Below are 20,187 nucleotides of genomic sequence, written 5' to 3' on the forward strand. Positions count from 1 at the left end.
AAGATGGCAAAAGTGTATTAAAACAACCTAGACTTACAATGACCATTATGGGGAATATTCTGGACAAGATCATTCATTTAATAAGTACATTTGAAAGCAAGGTTTCCCAGATCAACAAATAGAATGGGATATCAACTTTAGTTGACATATAGAAGCTTCAAGATTCTAAAATAGCTTCATTGAAAGACTCATTGCAAAAGGCTAATGAAGAATTAAAAACACAAGAGATACTAAAACAAAAGACTATATAAGACCGATGTGACTCCTACTCTTTCCCTCTATCCTTAGCCTGAGTACTCAGTCTTCTAATCCTCTGGCCGAATTGCCTTTCCACTCTGAAGAGAGCACAAGACCCTGAACAAAAGGCCAAATAAGTGGCCTTCCAACTGCAACAGCTCCAAGGCCAGAAACCAAAAGCACCTGGGCTTCCCTGTTGCACCCTCCTAGGGGATCCATCATCAAAACAGTGGCCCAGAAATTGGTTTCTCACTTGCTATCAACAGGGACACTGGAAAAAAGATTGTCCTCAAAGGTTTTGTCAAATCCAACACCAACTCAAACTCCCTCACATCTCGCCTCAAAGGAGAGTCCCCAAATGGGCCCCTGCTGGGGTGGGTGTGTCTCTGAGGGAGTCTTCAATACTACTCATAGTTATTCCCTTAAACAATCAAGGAGAAACTAAAATTAAAATTCATGGAAAACCTTGCTGGTTTCTGGTAGATACCAGGCTACACTCTTTACTTAAACTCACTTGCTCCAGAGCCTGCAGAGTAGATCCTGAGAAAACTGGCAGAAGCTGGTGAAGGGTGAGAATTCTTGTGAGTCAGCTCCCCTAGATATCTGTAGTATCAAATCCTCAGAGGAAGGTAAAATATCATGCTGTTTCTTCCTTTACCAGTCCAGACCCATTAATTATTGATCCTTTTGTTAGACAGAAAGACAAACATGAGCAGAGTGGAAAGAGAATAAAGCCAGTGAAACCCACTAAAAGGGACTCAAAGAGTTAACCAGATAAAACCAGAGAGCAAGAATGGACTCACAGAGTCAATTAGTTGAAGTTTCAAGGGCCAAGAGGGATTTACACTGTCCAGACAGTCCCAGATGAAAAACAGCTCCCCGTATGAGAAGCTCCCAAACACAGACACTCCCCAGATAAAGAAAAACATCAGAGCACAGCCCACGTTTTCATTTTTCCAATTAGGTCAGGCTTCCAAAGCCGAAGATTGTCAAGCAGACTTCTCTGCTCTGCCACAAACCCCATAAAAGAAGCCTCCCTGTAAGTGGCCACCTGCCCACCCCTAGGCAGGCCTGCTCTTTCACTCTGTACAGAAGGCAATGAAGCTTACTTTGCTCTCCTGACTTTGGCTTCACGTCTCAGTCTATCTGACTTCCCTGTGACTCTGAATCAAGTGCCTTCCCAACACTTTCTCTCCCAGGGATACCCATTGCCTTCTTGTTTGTCTCATTTTGTGCACTTAGAATTTGGCCTGGCAACTGCCAGACTGGGGGCCTCCAAAATACGGCTGGACAGAAATAGGGGTGGCAGTCCTTTTGCAGCTCCAGCTGTTGCTTGCTCTCCAGGCAAGTGGCTAAGTATGTCTTTGGGCTGTTTTCTGAATGGCTGTGGGTCCTAAAAAGATATTACTTTTTGCTCTTTGGGGATGCCTTTTGGGCCCATGAGGTTGTTTAGTACCACCAGGAATATTTACTATTTGTCCCAGCTGAAACCTAATGAGATATTTGAAAGGAATTTTTTTAAAGAGCTCGATGATCATTAGTTGGCCAAATTGGAAACTGATAGTCAGAACCTGATAGGGACTTTTTAGACCTTTTCTCCTACGCTAAATGGAAATATGATCCAAAGCTAAAGGAAAACATCACACAGACAAACAACTCTAAATCTAGAACACAGGAATCTATAGCTTAGCTGAAGATCTCCTTTATATAAAGAAGTGAATTGAGGATAATGTCATTGGATGGGTTGGGGGGGGGATGGTCAGTGCCTTGACGTAGTCAGGTTGTAACCTAATTCTTTGAGGAATTAAAACAATTGTCCTCTAACAGATACCAAAGGGAAAGGAACTGGGGAGGATGGGTGGGCAGGGAGGGATAAGGGGGGGAAGAGGAAGGGGGGTATTAAGATTAGCATGCATGGGGGGGAGGGAGAAAGGGGAGGGTGGGCTGCACAACACAGAGAGGACAAGTAGGGATTCTACAGCATTTTGCTAAGCTGATGGACAGTAACCGTAATGTGGTTGTTAGGGGGGACCTGATATAGGGGAGAGCATAGTAAACATAGTATTCTTCATGTAAGTGTAGATTAAAAATTAAAAAAAAAAAAGAAAGAAACAAAGAAAGAAAGAAAAGGGGGATTACTCCTTGATAGGATAAAACTATTGGTAAATCACAGATCAACGCATGCTTTAAATATCCCTAATGTTGATCACTTAAAGGGTGTCAGATGATCAGCTATGGAGGTACTCTTTCTGACAATATTCCTTTCTCTTAAAAAAAAAAAAAAAAAAAAGCAGTCCCTGTGTGCTGACCTCCAATGAGTTCTGCACAGTGGTATAGAGGGCATGTCAAAGTGTGGGCAAAGGGTCTGTTTGTTTCTATGCAGAAGATCAAGGCCTAGCTTGGATACCCAGAAAATGAACTAAGATACGATATGAGGAGGAGCTTCCGGCATCAGCACTCTCTGGAGGACTCGTGCCGGGGGATGATCATCAAAAAGCCTCCACAGGGATCCGGACGATGCTGCGGTTGTGGCTGCATCCACCCCACCATTTCCTGGACTTGCCATTGGAATGAGGAGGGAGATGTCTAGGCTGGCATGTGCATACAGTGAGACAACGAATTTGACCGGATCTGTACTGTTGGAACTCAACCAGGAGTTGGGAGGGGTGCAAGTTGTAGCACTCCAAAATCTCATGACTATAGACTATCTACGGTTAAAAGAACATATGGGATGTGAACAGATCCCAGAAATGGGCTGCTTTAATTTGTCTGATTGTTCAAGTACAGTTGGACAATATCCATCATATCATAGATAAATTTTCACAAATGCCTAGGGTGCCTAAATGGTTTTCTGGCTTCACTGGAGATGGATGGTAATTATAGATTTGCTTTGTTTATGTCACCGTATTCCTATTATGTTAATATGTGTGTACAAATTAGTTAGTAGTTTAAAACCTATACATACTTAAGGTACTCTACAAGAAGATATGTCAAAGAAATAATCAATCCTCCCATGTTTCCTTCCATATGCTACATCTGTAGCTTTTCTTCTTCCTTCCTAATTACAACCCTTAAATAGAATTCGTGCCTCATATCGAATTTACCGAGTATCATAATTCCTCCAGGTGGTAAAGATACCTCGAGACAAGTGCTGGGCATAGAAGCCACAGGGCATAAATCTGCAAAGAAGTAAAAAGCTAACCTTTTCAAACAATATGGCTTCTCTCTCACTTACCAACTTTACATTTCCCTGTATGGCCCCAGAAGAGGACTGGTTAGCCAGAGACGGGTAAGATTCCTCAAGGGAGGAACAACCTAAGACAGGCACAGTCGCAGGGGGGCCATCAGGTGAGAATTTGGGGATCAACAGAGGTGAGGCTCAGAACCTCACCTCCCCTGCTTTGAGAGAAATCTTCTGCATCCGTGGATGTCTTGCTGCCCTTGTCTAGCCTGGATTAATACTTAGTCCATAGGCACACACCTGATCATCTGATCATCTACATTTGTCCTCTTACAGCACTAAACTATGTTTTCTACCTTTATCTTGCATCTACCTACCACTTCAGCATTTTATTAAAAATAAAAATAATAATAATAATAGAGGGAGAAATGTGGGATCAACATATAAATCAAGTACAAAAATCAAACGAATATTCATATTTGACCTGATTGTTTATAGGTCATAATGCGTGATCAAAACCGAAAGTTTCTGTGATGAATGCCCGTGTACTGTTCACCATGTAAGAATTTATTCACTATGTAAGAATTCGTTCACCATGTAAGAACTTGTTCGTTATGCTTCAGAAGATTGGAGACTGACAAGAATTAGGCCTGAGATGGATTAATGATTGTGCATTGAGCATTGACCCCCCTATACTGAATTTTATTGTTGTTAACAACCATTTGATCAATAAATATGAGAGATGCCCTCTCAAAAAAAAAAAAAAAAAAGCAATTGTCCTGTAAATTGAGGACGACTTGTACAACTTGTCTTACAAATTGAGTCTTTACAACACCAGGAAAAATCCCACCTATCAAACCTTCCCTATTCATCTTAAAAGGCTTGTAGGTATTGTGAAAAATTCTGGCTTTGGAAACAAAGGCACTTCCTGGAGGAACTTGCTTCTTTCTCTGTCCCCTTGAGGTGTTATTAATGTTCTACGGGGCCTTCTCTAGCAACTGAGGCCCACCTTTTTGAAGTGCAAATTTCAGGGAGGTAATTCTTTCCAGAGAGAAAAAAAATGGGTGAAAAGCTATTTGGATTTTGAAACTAGGCAAATAAAAAATCTTAAAGATCTTCTGCACAAATACAGTAAGAAGTTTGAGCCATCTGAACATATAACCTTGACATATTCCATCTGCCAGAAACATGATTTAGATCCAACTGTTCTTTTATGAACTGGTGATTTTGCAGTATTGTACCTGTCTTATGGCTAAAACTTTATAACAAAAGTTGTAAGGTCTCTGTTTGCATTTGTCTGTATATTCACATATGTCTATGTATGTATGTTATGATATGTGAGGTTTTTTCTAATCCCAGATGATTTACTAAAATTAATTTTGTAAAGATCTCTATTTAATTGGCTTAAAGGAAATTGAGCATTTATACAAATCAAGCAAACTCTAAGAAATACAGAAATTAACTCAACTATTTTCCAACTTCATGTAACTTAGGATAATCTTCATGAAAAAAAGGTAGTTTAAATTTGTTGGATTAATTAAAACAGGAATGTCTTTGGACTTGTCAGCATTAAATATAATGCAGACACACAACTTTTATTCTACCTTTGTCTACTTAAAGTCAAATAAGCTTATGTTGTCTCTGTTATAGAATTTGCTAGCAAAGGTAACTTAAGATGATTCTTAGCTATTTAATGTTTCATGAGATTTTCATGAAAAATATAAACATAATTGTTAAGAATAAGTAAATAGGTATAAGATAAACATTTATAAATGAACGCTTAATAATAATTATACTTTATGGTATGCCTAATGAGATGTAGTTTCCAATGTCTTTTTAGTAACTTGAAAAAAACCTTAAAGTTACATTGGGATAAGTTAACTGATGGATATTCATTAAATAGCTAGATCATTCCCAAATAAGAAAAATACTGAAGCATTAATCACTGAATATAAGTTTATCCACTTTTGGTTGCCTTTTACAGAGTAACTAAAGATATTTTGGGTCTATAATTGGCACATATTTTGTGCTGCATTGAAAAGTTGACTATAAGTAAGAATATACTTTTAGAAATTATGAAAGGTGTTTATAAATTTGCCAATTGACCAAATGCTAGTGTAACAGACAGCCCACAATTACTTACTTCTTAATTTTTTTACTACCAGTTGAGGATTCTAAGGATTAAGAATGCTAATTAATATGTGTAATTAAAACTACTAGAAATAATAATGGAAACATCTCTAAGGAAAGTAGGATGTGTTTTTGGTAGGACAAGATAGGAGGTATGGAGATTATTTTTATTAGGAAAAAAGAAAATAATTTTGTCTTAAAGTAAAATAACTGATCCAGAATGAGAAAGATAAAAGGAGTAGGACAAAATCTGAGTGGATATAAAAAGTCGTAGGAGGTTTATGGAAAAGGAATATTGGGATAGGAATTTTATGTGTGGTCAAGCTGGCTTAGATTGGAATGGATTTTAAGTCTTTAAAAGAATGAGCTTCAATGTCAGAAGTATGCTGGTGAAAAAATATAAACCAAATTTGTTCCTATATTCTCCAATGTAATTTAATTTAACAGTTGCAAATTACAGTCAGAGCTGCTTTGCTCAGTCTCTGCCTTCTTTGCTAGAATTTAACCAGGACATAGCCATCATCTCTAGATGGCCTGGATTCCCGACTGGACTCAGTTATCACAATACCCTTTGATAGCCTCCACGTACACTACTAATGAAGTGGAGTCTCTTGTCTCAGCCTTGCAGATTTCAGTTGGTATATCTTTAAGAATGTGTCAGATTTATTTTGAAATCAGAATAATGTTTTCCCTCTGCATTTAAAACAAAATGAGGGGAAGAAATCAAAGTGATTGTAATTATCCAGGATAATCCAGATCCTTACTGTATTGTGAAGTATGCCATAGGACCATTTCAACCTTTAGTTTAGCAATAAAACAGAGAACAGACATAGAGCCCTTAGGATACAGACCCTAGTCCATATTGAACACTAGAATGTGGGAGAACTAATTTGTGTTTTAGGAATATATAATCATATACGTACAGAGTAGTTACTGACTAGATAAATCTCGTATGCCCTGTCTACTGTTAGCAATAATCAACTAAGTAGACTCTAGTTTAAAAAATCTGAATACTTGGGGTGAACATTCTAATTCTTTCTTTGAGAAAAAATATTGGAAGGTGTATTTATCATGTAATAGCCTAATTTTTGTATATACCTGATTGAATAGATTTTAAATAGTATATTGTCAAGCAATGGGCCTTATATGTGGTTACATTATTCATACTAGAAGGCAATTAGTATTTTTAGCAAATGTTAAAAAAGTAATATGAGCCTGAAATTACTCTGTATGAACCTCCTATATTGGATTCAAGACAGTTTCATATGTAACTTAAAACAATGTGATATAAAATACACTATGATGTTTAAATTTTACTAAACTATAGTTTCCTTAGCTTTATATTTAAAAAGATAAATACGCAAACTATGCATAGATAACACTTTAAATGTCTGCTTTTATTATCTCAGCTGATTTTTTAAATCCTTTGGAAGTATAAACAATTTAAAATTTTACTAAAACCTAAAATATATCATTTTAAGTCGTGGGTATTTAGTTTAAGTGTGGGTAAGGTTCAAATTAAGTGCATTTGTATTTTCTGTGAGATATAACACATATACATAATCATCAAATCTTGACTCCATAACTAGACTTAATCCTTTTGGATTTGATAGCACCAATTTGGCATGCTTAAGATACTAGAAAATGCAGTTCTCTGACAGCATAGGTAGAAATAAAGCCTATAGGTAAATCTTATGTATTATATGTTTTTGGAAAGGCCACAAAATTCCCATAACTTTTCCTCTCAAAAAAAAATCACGGTATTTTCTAAATAGTATTATAATCTCAGGCAAACTACCATTATTTTTATTTTCAGCTTTTTAAAGGAAGTTTAAAAACTGTTCCCCTACTGTTAATATAATAAGATGCATCTCACAGACCTTTTCAATCCTTGGTTACTTTGAAGACTCCGAGAAGGTGATGGATTTCAGATGAGCATTTCTTCTTTTCTGGGAGAGTGGAGGTCGGCCTTGCCTGTTCATTGAAGACAGCTTGGTCTGTGGTCACTTTGGGGCAACCATGGCCTCAGAGTCCCATCTGTCCTCTTACTCCACTCAACTATATTTGGTAACTGAACTCATGTTTCAGCAGACTGCCACAATCAGGAATTCCAGCAGCAAGCTGGGAAGCAATGCTAGGGCTGAGGGCTCGGTTCTTAGAAGTTAAAGGCACCTAGGGTAGAAAGAATTAGACATATGGATCTAATAAACACAGGATTTACACATGCCTCTACACTCTGAACTTGTGGCTAGAAATCACCACCTGCCCTTTTTAGCATATTCTTAATCAATTAAAAGTACAGTATATGATTTTAAGTAGAAAAAGTAGCACTCATAAGTAATGTTCTTTTCATTTAACTTTTAGTCATATGGTTGATTAAAATAGTAAACCCAGGTACCTGTCGAGTTGAGTGGACAGTCCCACTGTTTTATTCAGGTTGTTAATTTAAAGTTATTATAAGACTATTATATTAAAAACAGAGTCCATAGTAGGATTAAGTAGGAATGAACATACAGGGACTGAATCTCACACACATTGCAATGCTGAGTTCTTACCTTAATGCCAAGAACATCATGAGCATCCTACCAGTATTTTTTGAGGAAATACATGTGAATACAATTCATTCAATGAATATACTTCAGTATTTTGAAATAATAAATACAGGTAGGAAGAACAGAAAGCTTTAATGTTCAGAGACCAGGTAGAAAAGCCAAATCTAAGGGGAGAAAATAGCCCCAAAGCCTCCCAGTTAATTTCAAAATATAAGTGCTGAGTCTTTCTGTACATGGATAATGCCCTCATAGTGATTCAGTTTCTTATCAAAAGAAGTTTTCTTCCTTCTTTCTTCTAGTGGAAAACTTAGGAAGGTCTACTCTTGAACTTCTGCTTACAGGTAAAACTGGCTCTTTATGAAAGTCCTTGAAACTGTAAACTTCTGTGGACTGTTTCAGCCATTGTATTCATTAGTAAGTGTTTTAAAAATCTACGTTTATTGGGAAAACATCCTCTGGCTGATAAAACACGTGTGTTTATGTTTTCTTACTATAACTCTGTAGGAAAATAGTAAAAATCCAAAAGACAGAAATTGGGAGGGAAGATAGTAGAAGAGGCTAGAAATGGACAAGATTGTTAGAAGATGGTTAATGTAAAGAAAAGCAATTTAACTAAAAGAGGAAACGTAAATGCCTCTAGGAGATGCCTATGAGGAGCAAATGATTAGCTCCACAGAATCCCAGAAATGCTGGGGAACTGAAGGCATCAGGCCCCTCCTAGAAAATACTTTTCATTGGTACCTCTCAATACCACTGGGAATGAGGCAGGAGCTGAAAACAAGGGATTGGCAGGAAGAGTCCCTGAGGAGCAGTTAGATGCTGTCCTACTGCCACTGCAGCAGCTGGGAGACCGCCTTCCCTGCCTGGAGCAGAGGGAGGGTCTGTTCTCTGGACAGTTTAAAACAGACAATCTCTAGTGTCAGTGACACAAAATCCAGAAGACAGGAAGATGAAGCCCTGGAGGACATTTCTGGGGGTTGGATTGGAGGAGGGAACAGTGGCTTCAGCTGTGCCTACTTCTATATTTCTGTAAAATGGTAATGATGGGAATATGGAAAAATGATAATATTTGGTACATTTTGGTATTGGTGTGGGTGTCTGCTACATTAACATCTGTACATTTTGTGTTTGTAAAAGGTCATAATCAAAACTTAAACAGAATCTCTTGTGTCCTATGGCAAACTGAATGAAAAGAGATTATAGGAAACAAAATATTGTGACCTCTCCTTCATATCACCTTAGTTACAGGAAAAATTGCTGAGATTAACTAGGTGAGTGGTTGAAAATGCCATATGTACTAGAATGTATGTTTCTACATGTATTACTTTTATTGTTATTACATATATATGTCTAATGTAAATTATATATTAAAATATAAAATATGCATAATATAAATATGTTAATACTCTTATTCTTAATTTTAAGATAAATTGATGTTAGCCATTTAACTCAACCTTTTTTGAGCCATATAATCTCAATGTTTTAAAAATTTTATTGTTGTATTAAGAGTAAATTGTGCAGGAACCACTAGGTTCTATTTCCCTCTAGGCTAAACTGTTTCCAGGCAAGGACTTTTGTACATCCCAGATTAATTTTATACCCCCACCTAAAGTGTGTGCCAAGGACATGCACATTCATGTTAATATTTTTCTCTTATTAAAACATTGTATATTTGAAAGTTACTAAGACAGAAGACCTTAAAATTATCATCACAAGAAAAAAATACTGTAACTTTGAGTGGTGATGAATATTCAGTAAGATTTATTATTGTGATCATTTCACAATATATATATATCAAATCATTATGCTGTACACTGACATTAATATAATGTTATATGTCATTTATAGCTGAAAAAATTTATCAGAAAGATTAATATTCTTGAAATTCCTAGAGAGACAAGAGATTGGTATGCAATCCAATAAGTGTTCACTGCATTGACTAACAAAAGTAATCACGAATTTTCTCCTCCCTCTTTAAAGGAGGAACCAAGTTTTATTATATTTAGTGTTCTTTTGTCAAAGAAGGAAATTCACACCTTTTTTAGAACTAAGAAGTTGAAAGTTACAGATGTAAAAACCCTCAAAGTGACATTAATTTGCATGTATGATGGAAACAAACCTGTGGGATTTTCTGCAGGGCAGTGGGGACTGGTGCTCCTAAGAAGAGATCCTGGTTCCAGGCTGGGAAAAGTCGGTTTCTCAGAATGTGGAAGGACAGAGGGGTGGTGGGTTCTGTGACTGGCCGTAAGGCTCATGCAGGACAGAATGAGCGCACAGTTCTGGCAAGGTCTGGGTGCAGACACCTGGGCACTGAACACTAAGCAGCAGGGCTTGGAGTGGCAGTGAAAGATGGATGCCCCTCCTTTCTAATGGCCATGGGGGCTAGAACAGTAACTCTCACGGTGGACCTCAGCCATGAGCATGTTGAACCGACCAGCAGGAGGTCTCCTCCGCATATCCCTGGATTGCTGGTTCTTAAATCCTGTTGCATCACCAGGAAGTGGTGAAGTCATAAGAAGAGAAAAGGAAAATGAAGAAAGAAAAGAAAAAGGTGACTTGTGGTCTGAAGAGACCTCAAAGGTAGGTATAATTTAATTTTAAAAAGATAAAGAAATGTGACCTTTTTTGTACATTGGAAGCAGTGTAGCAAACTGTGTTTGCTTAAACAATATGAGAATCCGAGAAACAATAGTTATTCTCCTTAGAAAAGACTCTGGGCCAAGGCTCTGAAGTCACTGCAACAAGGTTGAATTGATGAAGGATGAGATGAGTGCCTGGACAGTGGTACGGCTCCTCATGCTCTCTGATGTTTACCCCCCATCCCACTTCTGTGTGCACCTGAGGGTCGGAAGTGGGCCATTGGCCCCTTCACTGGGTCACCATTCAGGTTCTAAACGATTACTCTTCTTAAAAAATTCCTGCTCTTTAGAAATGCTTGCATTTGAGACATCCATACCGCCATCCACTTTTTAAAGTTAAGACAGGATCTCGTTGGGCTCTTGTTCTCTTCACTCCAAGTGCTTCCATACCCTGGGTGCTATCAGCATCTATTTGTATATTTGCTCCACAACTGGTGTATTGGTTGTTTGGTTGTACCTGCTTATCTCTAGTGATCTTCTCCCTTCTTCTTCAGATGACATAAATGGACCTGCTCCACCTCTCAAATCATACATCAGTTACCTGCTGCGTCATAAGAAATTATTGGAAAAATTAGTGTCTTAAAAAATACTTACATTTGACACAGTTTCTGTGTGTCAGGAGCCATTTAGGATTCTAGCTGGGTGATTCTGGATCAGGGTATCACGAGACTGCAACACAAATGGTGCTTATGGCTTCTTTTGTCTGAAAATAGGACTGGGTCTGGAGGATCTGCTTCCAGGGTGGCTCACTTACATGTCTGGAAAGTTAGTGCTGTGGTTGGCCAAAGCCGTGTGGATTCTTCATATCACTGCTTGAGGCTCCTCACATCATGGCAGCTGGATTCCCTGGAGTGAGTGATTCAGGAAAGAGTAAGACACAGCCACCATGTCCTTCATGACCCAGCCTTGGAGGTCATACCCCATCTTTTCTGCAATCTCCCCTGTTGCACAAGTCAGCACTCTTCGGTGTAGGAGGGACACTATGGGGGCATGAGCACCATCGGTGAGATTGCCGGTGATCATCCTGGAGGTTCTCCACCACACCTCCGTTCCATCGGCCACACTTGGACATACCCCATTGTCACTGCAGATTCAGGCGCCCTGTCATTTCACAGCAGACTTTCATCCTCCAGCCCTCTCACTCAGTGACTACACTGATTGTTCTTCTTCCCAAAGACTTCCAGACTGAATATCACTCTACTTTCATATTACCTATCAGTCTGCCTTACAGTTTGAGGCTAACCAAGGACATGGGACATTTTGGTGCACTGGTTTACAGACTTCTTTTAGAAGGTGCAGACTCTGTTTGTTCAGGCAATAGTCAGAGTAAAAGTGACCAAGGCCTCCTTGATGGAAGAGGGGTAAAAACGAGTGTGCAGACTTGTTCATCCTTCTCCATTTTTTTCCTCCCTAGGTGTCCCCAGAAGCTCTGAACATCCTTTGACTCTCAAGGAGTGGACCTACTTACTCCTTATCCTGAACATTTTATTTTATCCTTTATTCTTGGCACGCTCTACCAGCAAAAGGGGACCATGGACAGCAAATAAAATAGGAACTGAGAAATATGATCAAGAAACAAACTAAAAGTGGAGCCATAAAATGCTTGTAGAATTGTCCTAACGAGCCACTTGTTGGCCCATCTACCCTGGGAACAAGGGCCCTTCAAACCAGTCTTCCTAATTCTTCCTCCTATTATGGTCTCATTGGATACATGTCAGAAATCAGGTATGCCCCAAACAATTGTTTGATTAAACTGGTCATTTCCATCTGTACATACAATAAACTTTAGATTTGTCCCTCATGAGTTATATTTTAGGGACTGTGGGTAAATGTGCTTTGTATGTGCCCCTATGCCTGTGGGTGGGCCTTTGACCACATGCTTCTGCCACTTGGGATATTTGCCAGTTTATGTATGTGCATGAAAATGAAGAGAGAAAAAATTTTATCGTGGTAATAAAAGTAGAGTTGAAATGGTCTGAGAACAGATTCTATAATCCATGTTTATGTATGAGTATTTGGGCACAGGTATTATGATCCTTAATCAGAACTGCAATCTCATTTTCAATTTGGTTTATAAGGTTCAAGTGTAAAGAAAGTGTTTTTATTCCAGGCTTAAAAGACAGTAGCATTAATTTCAAAAGCAGGTTTCATAAGCTTAACATTGCTTTACAAAGACAGAATAACATGGATGTCAAATTGAACAAAAAGAGAAAAGTACAGAATGGTGATTTGAATAGTAATATAAAATCTGAAAGAACTGTTAGTGAATAGAAGTCAACATTATATTAAAAGAATACACCATGGACAAATGAGTTTTATCCAAGTTATGAAGGCTGGCTTAATTATCATCCAAAGATCTAATATTTAACTTGCCATACCAATAAGTTAAAGGAGAAGGCTATATAGTTGTCTCCATAGATTATTAATTAGTCTTTGGACAAAATTTAACATCCACTCTCAATTAAAATTTTTTTGTGTGGGATGGCTTTACCTTAACATGCTATATTAAGGTATCTTAAGTATATGTGCATGTGTGTGCATGTATATATACATATTTATTTCACACACACATGTGATGCAGCACAAGGTAAAAAAGATGAAACACCAAGGAATACTAACAACTAATGTGCAGGTATTGACCTGTACTGAAGAAGAGAAAGGAATGGAATAATGGATAAATGGAATGCTACAAGAAGAACTGATTTTCTTTTTAGTAAGAGACTGTTAAATAATTGGTTTATTAATACAAAACATACAAACTATAGAGGGCTAAGAAATTTAAATATCTAAGTCATGGCAAACAGGTGGCAATTCAACATCCAGAGTTGACAGAATGCTTGGAGATGGCAACGGGTTAGACTCCCACGGTAGAGAGGGCATCTTCAGAGGTGAAGTGGGGCCCAGGCGCAGCAGCTTGTCAAGTTCCAGCTCCTCATCAAGGATCATAAGAGGCACTCCATTCAAGGGTAGATGTGCAGTCTGGTGCTCTTCAGGCAGGTCAAAACTCTCAAAATCTAAAGGATTGAAGGGAAAGAGTTTTTCTGTTTCTGGATAGGTGGCTTCTGAGGCAGGAACAGAAGTTTTTGCTTTAACAGTCATCTCAGTCACCTTTTTGGCAGAGAAGGTTGTCTGCTTCTGTTTGAGGGGTCCATTAGTCTTTACCAACTTTTCTGTAGCTCTGTTGACCGACAGTTCCCAAAAGCTTTCTGGCAGTTTTTGGTAAGACTGGTGGAGCATCAAACATTTTGTCAACACACTGTGTTGAAACCTGAGATCTCCCATCTAATGCTTTGACTGACAACCCAGACCCCAGCTTCCTGTCCTTAGGAGCCACACAGGTGCCTGATTCCCCATTTTTCTTGTCAATAAAGATCAGAGTAGTCATTCTGGATTAACCCAGGCCAGGCCTCCAAAAAGAACTATTTTTAACATAAACAATCCTTCATAAAAATAATCTATAAATGTCATACAATCTCAATTGAAATAGCACTTTTTGTGGAACTAGAGAAACTGATATATGGTTTACCTAGAGGAATTAGCATGGGAAAATGTCCCGGAAGACCGTGCAAAAAGGAAAGGTGTTGGAGCAGAAGGAGCCCTTCAGGATTGGTGGAAAACTAACCAATGCCTTATAGATAAAAATAAGAGATGGATAAGACAGATGCACCCCTATGTTTATCGCAGCACTATTTACAGTAGCCAAGATACGGAAGCAACCTAAGTGTCCATCAGTAGATGAATGGATAAAGAAGAGAGGTGGTACATATACACAATGGAATATTATTTGGCACTAAGAAAGAAACAGATCCTACCATTTGCAACCACATGGATGGAGCTAGAGGGTATTATGCTCAGTGAAACAAGCCAGGCAGAGAAAGACAAGTATCAAGTGATTTCACTCATCTGTGGAGTATAAGAACAAAGAAAAAACTGAAGGAACAAAACAGTAGACGCACAGAACCCAAGAATGCACTAACAGTTACCCAAGGGAAAGGGACTGGGGAGGGTGGGGAGGAAGTGAGGGATAAGGGGATGAAGGGGCATTATGATTAGCACACATAACCTCTGCAGGGTTGGGGGGGTACAGGAAGGCAGTATAGCACAGAGAAGCATCTTACTATGGCTGGACAGTTACTGTAATGGTGTATGTGGTGGGGACTTAATAATAGGGGGAATATAGTAACCACAATGTTGCCCATGTGATTTTATATTGATGATACCAAAATAAAAAATAAAATAAAATAAAAATAAAAATATTTCAACCAAAAAAATAGATAAATAAGGGATGGATAATGGATTAAGAGGGGTGCCATATCTTATTCGTGTATAGGAAGAACATTGTATTGAAATGGTAGCATATATTAAATAACTACATGATTTTTGGTCTATTTCTTGGCCTTGTTCGATTCCACTGACCTACCTTTCACTACAGTTTAAAGAACTGGATTCCCATTTAACTTCATTCAACAAAATAAATGTTCTTTAGACTCACACAAACTGGAAGAAAAGGATGTAGAATGAGTAAATGTGCAGTTAGGAGACTATCTTCAGGATAGGATTGGGGTAAAAATAATATAACTGAGTCTAGCATCCTCATATTATATGTATGTATAATTCTGTCTTTAGATCTTTATCTATGTCTATAATTCTCTTTCCTGGCATATGAATAGAAATTTCAAGCTTTTCCTGGAAGGTAACAGTGGTTAATCTGGGAGCTCAAATGCAATCTGACTGGGTGTGAATGTGGCTGGGTGGGGGACTTTACTCCAATGTGCATGTTTTATTGTTACTTTTGAAAATGCCATCGGAGGTAAAAAATGGCATCAGGTTTATCTCCACTATTACTGTTTTTACTCCTACTCTTTCTTAATAATAATTTTGAAAATGTACTTTCCACTGTAGTATAACAAGGAGTGATATGCAAGAGATATTCTAAATATACTAAGTGAAACAAACACATTGTATACTAGTTATTTATATCTAGAAGTAATAGTAAAGGTAATTTTTGATTCTTTTTTTCTCCGTTTTGTATTTGAAATTTGTGCTTGCATTGCGCATGCCATAAAAAAAGACAAAAATTAAACACAATGAACTTGAAGTCATTTCAATCTTTTAAAATCATTTCTTGACTGATGGAGCTACTAGAGAGTAAAATTTTTTGAAGTCCTTTGGGTATATAATAGAGAATAATCAATTAATGAGATTTTGAATTCACTATGTTTCAATTTGGAAAATTAAAAATAAACTTCATTGATGATTTTAAGTATCTTAAACAAGGTCAGCTGTACTGTGGGTCAGCTTTCACCTGCTGATTGGCAAACGATCAGATGCATTTGCAAGTAGACCATTTTCTGCATACATGAACATTCATTTTCATGTGGCTAACTTAAAAATGTCATGGCCTTTGACCCACTATAGCCTAGATTAGCTCTGTGGACATAATCATAACTAGGGGAAAGCTTTATGTAAAAACATGTTCAATTTCACATTGTATATAATAGCAAAAAATTGAAGTAACTTAAATACAATTTATGGAACAGCTTAGAAAACTCATGGAATTTTGAAGTGGCCATAAAAAGTAAATTTTCTGAAGTATTTATATTAGTTTAGAAAAAAGCTCATTATATGATGCTAAGGGAAATAGGAAGGAAACCAACAGTTTTTACAGTTTGAATATATCTTTACAAAACTTAAGAATCTTTGCATGGCTGAACATTTTAATGGTTTAAATTGAGTTGGTTTGCTGTTTTTAAAAAATGTGAAACTTAACTGTATGAAGCCATTTGGGTTTTTCTTTCCTCCATACAAGGAAAAGACAAATCTACCAAAATAATTGGGTATTTAAAAATGGCTTTGAGACTTATTTGACCTAAATCAAAACTGACAGCCTTTTGTTTTTTTTAAAGTTTTCATTTTACATGCCTCATGGAGAGACTTGGCAAGGGAATATCAAGCCTGCAAGTAGAGTGGTGCCCTCAGACATCTACAGACAGCTGTACAACAATTCCAGAAACTGCTTACCAAAAAAAGTCTGATGTGAAGGATGTGGCTGCCACTCCCTGGGAAACCAGAAAGGAAGGAAGAGCATGGTAAAGGGGGAAATCAGCTGTTGGACCAAGGAAGGATTTAAACATTGAAAAAATGCCAATCACCAAAGACAGTTGCCCTGCCACACAAAATCCTGAGTTCTGTCCATCATCTCCTTCTGTTGGCCCAGCAGTTTGCTCAGCCGTAGCTATTTTGGGAAGGAATTTCCACAGAGCTGGCATATCTTCAGCCCCCGAGGTTTCCTCTGATTGACTGATCAACAGGTGTTGAAAAATTGTGTGGCAGAAATAGCGCAGACCCAGTGTACTCATATGACTTTTGTGACATGACTGTAGTTTTCCTTGAGTGTATTGTTTCTTAATCAAGGAGCCTTTTGTAGGAGAAAAGCTAAACATATTATTTACAGCATTTATGGGTAATTGCTTTTCCACAGACACAGCACATGCATTTGTTAATGCCATGTTTATTTATGATTTATAAATTAAGCCTCAGATTAGTGATTACACAACTGAATTATAAATGAATTATATGACATAGAATGGAATTTTAAAGAAATGTTGACATTATAATCCTAAAAAATATTAAGCTATCTTGATTTAACTGTCTCATAAATTGTCAGAAAAGCACTTAGAACAATGGTTATATCAGTATTAGAGAAAAAGAGAAAAAAAAGCATATATAAACTATTAGGTTGTCAAACCAAGGAATATAATTTGGTATTCTTTTTTATACTAAATGTTTTCTTTAACATTTTTCCAAAACAGAAGAAGCACATGTTTAAAAGTTATTTAAATTTTCAGTAAAAATAAGAAAATTTAAATAAGGCCAAAATTCTCAGTGTATTTACCACGCCATGCCTTCCTATAGTGCTCAGTATAAAAGCCAAAGCCCCTGGCCTGGTCTCTGGGGTTCTGCACGACCTGCCTCCTCAACCTGTCTTGCGATCTCATGTGCTCGCACTCGCCTTCTCGCCTTCTGGCTGTTTCTGGAGCCCGCAGGGCCCACTCTGCCTCAGGCTCTGTCATCTCAGTTAGGCTCGGTCTCTCACAGGGAAGAATGGCCGGAGCCCTCATCTCTTCCAGATGTTTAGACTACAGTCATCTCTTTGCAGGACTGTCCCTGTCTATTCCATCTAAAAATTAACCTTTCTCCATCAATATTTGTAACCCCTCTTGTGTATTTTTCTCTTACAGCTCATCTTTAACACGGTGTTCTTTTTACTTCTCTTACTATTGTTCATATTATCCATTAGAGTGTAAGCACTGAAGGAAGAGGTTTTGTATGTGTTTACTATGCCATTATCGGTATAAAAAGTGCCAAGGACATTGTAGGTCCCTGAAAAATACATGTTTAGAGAATGCTTAGAAAGGAATGCCTAGAAAATATGATGTATGAACATAACTGGTGTGTATGAAGGTGAGGGTGAGGGGTTAGTGTAAGTGGTCAGGGTTAGGATTAGGGGTAGGTTTAGGATTAAGTGTTAGGCGAGGATGGGGTTAGTAATAGAGTTAGGCTTTGGGTTCATAGTGAGGGTTGTCGTTAGGTTTAGGTTTCTGGTTCTGGTTAGGTGTGGGTGAGGGTGATGGTGAGGTTGAGGGGTTATGTTGAGTGGCCAGGTTTAGGATTACAGTTTAGTTTATGGTTCAGTGTTCAGGGTGAAGATAGGATTACATTTAGAGTTAGGGTTTGGTTTCAGTGTGAGGGTTAGGGTTATGTATAGGTTTTGGGTTATGGTTGGTGTGGGTGAAGGTAGAGATGTGGGTGAGGTCTTAGGGTGAGTTTCCAAGTTTAGGATTAGGGTTTGGTTTATGTTTAGGTGCATGGGGAGGTTCGGGTTATAGTTTGAGTTAAGATTCTGTTTTTATGTTATGGTAAAGGTGAGATTGAGGTTTAGGGTTATGGTGATGTGTAGGTGATGAGGGGGAGGCGGAGGGAGAGGGTTTGTGGGTAGGATTATGGGTTGGTTTAGAGGTTGGGTTAGGTTTAGGATGGGTTATGGTGTGGGTTAGAGTTCGGATTTGGGTCTAGGCTGAGCGTTAGCATGGGAGTCAGGTTAAGGGTTACAGTTCCGTGTGAGTTAGGGTGAGGGAGAGTGTTAGGTGCTGGACTTATGGTTAGGGTTAGGGTAAGGTTTTGTGTTAAGTGTAGGGGGAGGTTATGGTTATGGCTCGTGTTAGGTTTAGCCTCTACTGTTAGAGTTTGGGTCACCTCTTAACATCACTCCACATGACTGCAGACAGCCTCCCCGACGTTACCATCACTCATTTGAGGCTGGCACTGAGGTTATTCTAAATAACGCTTTAATTTCTTCATCCCACCATGATAGAATTGGGCATTTGAGTCTTTTACAACTTTATGTTCTTGAAATTAGCTGTGAATCAGGAATAAGCTTGCCTGGAGCTGCTACATTTACCTGATAATATAAAGTGAAAGTCATGTGTCTAATATGCATGTCTGAGTTGTGCTGTCTTATAAAGGTTTGCAACTAAATCCTGTTGAACTGAAGGAAAAATGTAGGACGTTCCTTTTGTGGGGCACGGTAATGCTCAGAAGAATGTTGGGGGCCGGGTTCTGAACTCTGCCTCCGCTCCTCACAGTGGCATCTGAGGCCCTGCTCTTGGGGAGGGTGAAGTGGTGAGGGGGGCCTGAGAGACTTCCCGCTGATTGTCAGGGTTCTGGGTTCTGTGGGAGGTGGGGGTGTTACTGCCTAATAATTCATTAATCTGTCCATGTGTTTTAGGCAGTTTTCTGGGTTTGTGTTATATTTTAACAGTTTTTAAAAGTTGGTTTGCTTTAAAGAGGCCTACTGTGGACAAGGCAGGGTACCAAGTTCCATGGGTTTACAATCCTTCATGTGTGTTTTGTTTAGAGTTGAATCTTCAGCACCTAGAAAAATGCCTGGGCTGTAGTGGGGGCCTGATAAATATGTGTTGAAAAAGATTACAATGGATGAAAAAGTCGTTTGTTCACCCATTCCTTCATTGAGATGGGATATTTGGTAAAATACAGATGCCAGCAGGGATTTAGGCTCATTTGGCAGGTCTGGCTTGGGGCCTAGGAATCAGAATTACTGTTAACTTTTTATCATAAATATTTTCAAACATACAGGAAAATAGAGTACAGTTACCACCCATATACCCATTACCTAAATCAATAGTTGTTAACAATTTTGCCATGTTTACATCAATTTTTTAGCCAAAATATTTCAGATAAATTATATGGACACCATGAAAATAAGGACATTTTCCTTCTTAAAAGCAATACCATTATATAGTTAATGAAATTAATGCTATTTTCTATTATCATCATCTAATACCTGATCCATATTCAAAGTTTACCAATTGCTCCAAAAAAATTGTATATTACTCCCATTTTAGTCCTACTGTTATGGAAAATACCG

At 38.2% G+C, this 20,187-nt stretch overlaps 1 protein-coding gene and 1 pseudogene across 5 annotated transcripts in view; both read right to left on the minus strand.

Annotated features, from left to right (window-relative positions):
* The window catches only part of PALLD (palladin, cytoskeletal associated protein), a 310,939-nt gene extending 303,356 nt beyond the window's left edge, over positions 1-7,583 (minus strand). For 3 of the 5 annotated variants that reach the window (XM_073232838.1, XM_073232837.1, XM_073232835.1), the window contains exon 1: positions 7,429-7,581. The gene's annotated coding sequence lies outside the window, so the exon portion shown is untranslated. Of the gene's footprint in view, positions 1-7,428 lie in introns of all 5 variants that reach the window. The other 2 variants (XM_073232834.1, XM_073232836.1) reach the window with 2 other exon arrangements.
* A 5,968-nt stretch (positions 7,584-13,551) lies between these two features.
* On the minus strand, positions 13,552-14,124 carry LOC108389723 (securin-like; annotated as a pseudogene).
* Between the last annotated feature and the right edge of the window lie 6,063 nt (positions 14,125-20,187).

The sequence above is a fragment of the Manis javanica genome, chromosome 3 (assembly GCF_040802235.1).
Source record: "Manis javanica isolate MJ-LG chromosome 3, MJ_LKY, whole genome shotgun sequence".
NCBI classification, from domain to species: Eukaryota; Metazoa; Chordata; class Mammalia; order Pholidota; family Manidae; genus Manis; species Manis javanica.